We start from the raw sequence: 7,156 nt of genomic DNA, 5'->3' as shown, positions 1-7,156 counted from the left end.
ATCAATATCGACCAAGGTCACCACTACTCTCTCTCTCTCTCTGTATATATATACCATGGTTTTTATCACATTTGTGAAATACATATATATTTGTACGTAAAAAAGAGCATACTCAAAATACGATGCATACTACCTAAAAATTAGTATATATACTACCTAAACAATCTTATATACTATATACTACACGTACGTACTCTTCGATTTGATAAATACTACATACAATATACAAAACTGAAGTGGTTGTAACTACCACCGGTGGTAGATAAAATTATATATATGTTTAGGTAGTATATATATACGTAAAAGGGATCATACATAAAATACGATACATACTAGTATATATATACTACCTAAACATTCTTTTTGCTTTGTTCTTTTTATTTGTTGGCATCGTTGTCAAGTTGGTAGTACTTTCAACAAGTACATATTAGGCATTTCTTCTGTTGTCTTTGAAGTGTCATCCCTTTGGCAAGCACATATAGTGAGCCTCACTGCCTTAGATTACCAATGTACCAGGATGCTTGTTTTAAATCTTCAGTAAGTATTGCATAAGGCGAGGAAGGCAGGAGGCGTGCCCGTGGTCAGTCAACGGAGCGATCCACCCAACCAACCTGCTACTGCTGCTCGGACTCGGACGGCAACAAGCTGCTACATGCCGCGCGGCAGCCTGGACAACCACCTGTTCCGGCGGGGCAGCCAGCCGCCGCTGCCGTGGTCCACGCGCGTGTCCGTCGCCGTCGACGTCGCCCGCGGCCTCGCCTTCCTCCACTCCCGCGACGTCATCTTCCGGGACCTCAAGTCCTCCAACGTGCTCCTCGGCCTCGACCACCGCGCCAAGCTCTCAGACTTCGGCCTCGCCCGCGCCGGCCTCACCGGCGGCAAGAGCCACGTCTGCACCCGCGGCGGCAAGCTATGAGACTCTCTTCATTTGATTATTGTGTGTTCAATTAGTGTGTTCATCCGTGCAGTAGTAGAATAGAATTTGTAGATTGGAAATTGGACCTCCTTTTCTCTCTCGTTTCAGCCGTTTGGATGGAATATTGGACACACGAGCGTACGTACATTTGGGTACACATGAAGATTTTCTTTCGCCCTTTTTGTTGAAAAATTTGTTATAAGTGTGGTTAGGTCTCAGTCGATTGGGACTTAATCAAGTCTCATAATCAAGTCTCGGTTAAGTGATATAGTAGTATATAAGAAGAAAAAAGAAAAACTGAAAAATAATTTTTGTACGAATCTCCGTGCAAATCAAAAGAAGATAGTATCGACTGAGACATAACGAAGTCTGAGACTTAGCAAAATTGATGACCCCGACCATTTGACCAAGTGTAGCCGTGCGTGACGACTATTTTTTTTGCCTCAAGCGGGTTGACAGCTTGCTCTCGCTGAAGGCTCTGCAGTAACGGGCCGGCAAAAGAGCTCTCCATGGATCGAACCCGGGTAGCCACGGTAGTGGCTCGTGATTCTAGCCACTGTGCTAGGGATGGGTTCACGTTAGGATAGCACATGCGAACTACTTGAGGGAAAACACCGGGTTTTCCTATTTTCTCCTTTTTATTCATTTTTGTTGATCTTTTTATTTTTTTCTCCGTTTTTCTTTTTTCTTCTCCATTTTTTGTTGGTTTATTTTTTTCTTCTCTATTTTTTGTTTTTCTTTTGTTTTTCCTTATGCTCATTTTCATTTTCACTCTACATTTTCGTATATGTCAAAAACATTTTTTAATAAGTAATCGACATTTTTTTATACACGCTCAGTACTATTCGAATGCTTATTCAACATTTTTTAAATACTTGTTCAATATTTTTTAAATATCCATTCAATATTTTTAGTATTTATTTAACATTTTCAAATACTTACTCATCATTTTCAAATATTTGTTCAATATTTTTCGTATACTCGTTCACCATTTTCTAATACTTATTAAACATATTTAAAATACTTATTTAATATTTTTAATACTTGTTCAACATTTTTTAAATTCTTGTTCAACATTTTTTAATACTTATTCAACATTTTTCAAATACTTGTTCAAGATATTTTTCAAATGTGTTTTTGAAGAGTGCTTTTTGTAATATATATGTTTAGAATATTTAAGATATAAACAAAAGCAAAAAATGAAAAGAAAGGTGAAAAAATACGAAACATGAAACAGGAAGGTGCTTCCCGCGCCCATGGGCCGGCCCATATGCTCGCTCACTTCAGCGACTCGCTGAACGTGAGACATAGCGATGCCTGTAGCCGTGTACTGTGTACACATCACTGCCTTGCAAATGGCATATTTTTCGGCACACCGACAACACAACATTTACGGTTAAACTGACCAGTGGAAACTCTTAGCCCCATATCTAAATAATCATATAGATGAACAGAATATTTATATAGTAACAAAAAAGGGTTCATCTCACGGTGCGAGAGAGGGTCTGGGCTGCCGATCGTTTCGCCGGACGCGGGCTTCCTCGTCAAGCTCGTCGGCTACTGCTCCGACTCCGACAGCAACAAGCTGCTGGTGTACGAGTACATGCCGCGCGGCAGCCTCGAGAACCACCTGTTCCGGCGCGGCAGCCAGCCGCCGCTGCCGTGGTCCACGCGCGTGGCCGTCGCCGTCGACGTCGCCCGGGGGCTCGCCTTCCTCCACTCCCGCGACGTCATCTTCCGGGACCTCAAGTCCTCCAACGTGCTCCTCGGCCCCGACCACCGCGCCAAGCTCTCCGACTTAGGCCTCGCCCGCGCCGGCCCCACCGGCGGCAAGAGCCACGTCTCCACCCGCGTCGTCGGCACGCGCGGCTACGCCGCGCCGGAGTACGTCGCCACGGGCCACCTCTCCGCCAAGAGCGACGTGTACGGGTTCGGGGTGGTGCTCCTGGAGCTGATGACCGGGCGGCGCGCGCTGGACGAGGCCCGCGGCGTGGCGTCGGAGCTGCTGGTGGACTGGGCGATGCCGATGCTGCAAGGGGAGCGGCGCAAGGTGATACGGGTCATGGACACCAGGCTGGGCGGGCAGTACCCCAAGAGGCAGGCCCAGGACATGGCCGCGCTCGCGCTCCGCTGCCTGCAGAACGACCCCAAGACCCGCCCCTCCATGGCCGACGACGTCCTCCCCTCCCTCGAGCTCCTGCTGCAGCCAACCACTGCCAAGTCCTCCTCCTCCTCGTCGACGATGACGTCATCCAGATAGCCGGCCGCGTCGGAGGCACCGGTGCACAGAGGCCACCGGCGTCACAAAGCCTAGCTAGCTAGCTAGGAGACTCTTCATTTAATTATTGTGTTCAATTAGTGTGTTCGTCTGTGCATAGAATTTGTAGATTGGAAATTGGACATCTTTTTCTCTCTCGTTTCAGCCGTTTGGAATATTTTTTGGAGTATTATAGAGGTAGCTCCGGATTGCATAGAGATTGGTGACGGCGACTATCCATTGACTGGCTTGCAAATTGCATATTTTTCGCCATGCTTGCAACATCAACCTTTACAGGTTAACTGGCCACTGAACACTTCCTAGCTAGCCCCATATCCAAAACAATCATATACATACACTATATCACTGAAGGCGCCCGTTACCGCGCCCGTCTATTTTGACGATAGAATGGTAGTAGTAATTTCTAACAAAACCTATCATAAATGAGTAGATGGTACATGATCAACTAGTCAACTTATGAAGTCCTTATAGCATCTCCAGCCGTTCGGCCCCCAGCGCATAGGCCGGCGCTCTTTGGGGCGCTCATCCAGCGATTTTTAGGCCCGGAGGGCGATCAAGGCCCAGCCACGCCCCAGGTGCCGACCCCAAGGCGCCGCAAATTCAAATTAGGTCCATTTCCGCTCCCAAAAAAAGCCACAAGTCCGGCGATCGGAGCCACAGTTCGCCGATCATCACCTTACCACAGTTCGGCGGTCAAATGAAAAGTTCGGCATACAAAAAAAAGGACGTGTAGGCAATGTATTAAACGGCGTTGTCGGCCTCAAGCGTTTGAGGAGTCGGCGTGCCCGGGCTGGGCGGCGTCAGTGCGACTTCTATGTTGGGCGGCGTCGGCGCGGTTTCTGTGCTGCTGGGCGTCGCGGAGGCATCATCACTTGGGCTTGGCGGCGGCGTCGGCGACGGCGTGGGAGTTGGCGGCGGCGTCGCCAGTATCTGGTTCAGGATGAGGCCACGCTCCACCAGGTATCACGCCTTGAGCTTCTCGTCACCGCTCTGGAGCATGTCCGCGCCGCCCATCAGGAAAACCAGGTCGGTGTTCCTCTTCTTCGCGGCGACGTTGGTCCGGAGCAAGTCGAGTTTGACGGTTGTTCGTCATCAACTCCGACCACCGCGTCTCGGTTTTCTCTTCCCGCAGGGCGGCCCGGGTCTTGGCGTCTGCGAGGCAATGCTCGATGGACTCTTGCACACGTGGGGTAGCCGACTCGGCGTGTTTCGCCTTCTTGGCCCCTTTGTTGCCGTCCAGGCGCCCGTCGACCGCGCCCGGCGTCGGCTGGTCCGGCTTGTACGTTTCCTTGGCCTTGGTGAGGGCGCACCGGATATCCGCCCACTTCTCGCACTTGTCGATCCGCTTGAAGACATGGAGGTACTTGAACTCTTGGTCGCTGTTGTCCTGGCAAAACATGGCGAACATCCACAGCAGCTGCGCCAAGGAACATCAGTCGGCGGGCGCGCACACGGCGAAAAGAAAAGGGAGAGGCCGGTGTGCTATACCTGATCCTCGATGCTGGCGCCGCTCTCCGGGCGAGCCGCGATCTCCTCGACGATCCCATGTCATTTGTTGCACGCCGTTTGCATGAGCCCCCAATGGTTCACCATTGTCTTCGACCCATGCTGCATGTAGATGCCTTTGAAGTAGGGGTCGACGAGCTTGCGCTCATCGAACTCGGCCTTGATGCGGTCCCAATACATGTTGACGCTCTGGTTCGTGCTGGTGATCGGGTTGAGGTAGACGAATTTCCACGCTTTGGCGAGGCACTCGTCCTCTTTGGACGCCCACTTGATGCGCAGCTCGCCGGTCCTGGCCGCCCGCTTCTTCTTCTTCTTCCGCTTCCTTGCCGGAGCAGGCGCCGGCTCCTCCTCATCCTCCTCCGGCTCTTCCTCACTGAGCTCGTTGTCCATGTCACCGTTGAGGTCCGTTGTGTCATCTTGGGTAATGAACCCGGGGGAGGCGGCGGCGGCGGCCGAGCCGATCGTGATGATGTCTTCCATGTCGGCCTCCGTCGTGTCGGTGTCGCCGAGATGCGACGAGGAGGCTTGTGAGAAGAGCAGCGCGCAACGCCGGAGAGGTGGCGTCTGGGAGGCTGCGTACGCCGGCGGCAAGTAGGTGTATGGAGGGTACTGCACGCCAGCGAAGGCGGGCGAGGGCGTGTGATACGTCTCCAACGTATCTATAATTTTTGATTGTTCCATGCTATTATATTACCCCTTTTAGATGTTTATGGGCTTTATTTTACACATTTATATCATTTTTGGGACTAACCTACTAACCGGAGGCCCGGCCCATATTGCTGTTTTCTTGCCTATTTCAGTATTTCGAAGAAAAGGAATATCAAACGGAGCCCAAACGGAATGAAACCTTCGGGAGCGTTATTTTTGGAACAAATCTGATCCGGAGAGCCTGGAGTGCAACTCAAGAAAGCTCCGAGGGCCCCACGAGATAGGAGGGCGCCCCCCTGTCTCGTGGGCCCCTCGGGCGTCCACCGACGTACTTCTTCCTCCTATATATACCTACGTACCCCGAAAACATCCAGGAGCACCACGAAACACAATTTCCACCGCCGTAACCTTCTGTATCCGCGAGATCCCATCTTGGAGCCCTTGCCGGCACTCTGTCGGAGGGGGAAGCAACCACGGAGGGCCTCTACATCAACATCCTTGCCCCTCCGATGAGTTGTGAGTAGTTTACCACAGACCTACGGGTCCATAGTTATTAGCTAGATGGCTTCTTCTCTCTTTTTTGGATCTCAATACAATGTTCTCCCCCTCTCTTGTGGAGATCTATTCGATGTAATCTCTTTTTGCGGTGTGTTTGTCGAGATCCGATGAATTATGGGTTTATGATCAAGTTTATCTATGAATAATATTTGAATCTTCTCTGAATTCTTTTATGTATGATTGAGTTATCTTTGCAAGTCTCTTTGAATTATCAGTTTGGTTTGGCCTACTAGATTGATCTTTCTTGCCATGGGAGAAGTGCTTAGCTTTGGGTTCAATCTTGTGGTGTTCTTACCCAGTGACAGAAAGGGTTGCAAGACACGTATTGTATTGTTGCCATCGAGGATAACAAGATGAGATTTATATCATATTGCATGTGTTTATCCCTCTACATCATGTCATCTTGCTTAATGCGTTGCTCTGTTCTTATGAACTTAATACTCTAGATGCATGCTGGATAGCGGTCGATGTGTGGAGTAATAGTAGTATATGCAGGCAGGAGTCGGTCTACTTGTTATGGACGTGATGCCTATATACATGATCATGCCTAGATAATCTCATAACTATGTGCTTTTCTATCAATTGCTCGACAGTAATTTGTTCACCCACCGTAATACTTATGCTATCTTGAGAGAAGCCTCTAGTGAAACCTATGGCTCCCGGGTCTATCTCTTATCATATTTGCTTTCCACCTACTTTATTTGCATCTTTACTTTTTTCATCTATCTTACAAAATACCAAAAATATATTTATCTTATCATACTATCTTTATTAGATCTCACTTTCGCAAGTGGCCGTGAAGGGATTGACAACCCCTTTATTGCATTGGTTGCGAGTTCTCAGTTTGTTTGTGTAGGTGCGTGGGACTTTTGAGAAGCCTCCTACTGGATTGATACCTTGGTTCTCAAAACTGAGGGAAATACTTACGCTACACTTTGCTGCATCACCCTCTCCTCTTCGAGGAAAATCAACGCAAGCTCAAGATGTAGCAAGAAGGATTTCTGGCGCCGTTGCCGGGGAGGTATTCACTCAAGTCAAGACATACCAAGTACCCATCACAAACCCATCTCCCTCGCATTTACATTATTTGCCATTTGCCTCTCGTTTTCCTCTCCCCCACTTCACCCTTCCCTTTTTATTCGCCCTCTCTTTCCCAATCTCCTCCTCTCTTTTTGCTTGTCGTTTTTCTGTTTGCTCGTGTGTTAGTTCGTTTACCTTGTCGTCATGGCTAGTCCTTCTATCTTTACTCT

The 7,156-nt window shown here is 49.0% G+C and overlaps 1 pseudogene; it reads left to right on the top strand.

The window, feature by feature from the left end:
* The first annotated feature begins 652 nt into the window (after nucleotides 1-652).
* LOC123039004 (probable serine/threonine-protein kinase PBL4) lies at nucleotides 653-3,230 on the top strand (annotated as a pseudogene).
* The last annotated feature ends 3,926 nt before the right edge of the window (nucleotides 3,231-7,156 follow it).

Source organism: Triticum aestivum, chromosome 2B (genome assembly GCF_018294505.1).
Source record: "Triticum aestivum cultivar Chinese Spring chromosome 2B, IWGSC CS RefSeq v2.1, whole genome shotgun sequence".
Taxonomy (NCBI): domain Eukaryota; kingdom Viridiplantae; phylum Streptophyta; class Magnoliopsida; order Poales; family Poaceae; genus Triticum; species Triticum aestivum.
This window is presented reverse-complemented; position numbering and strand designations above follow the sequence as displayed.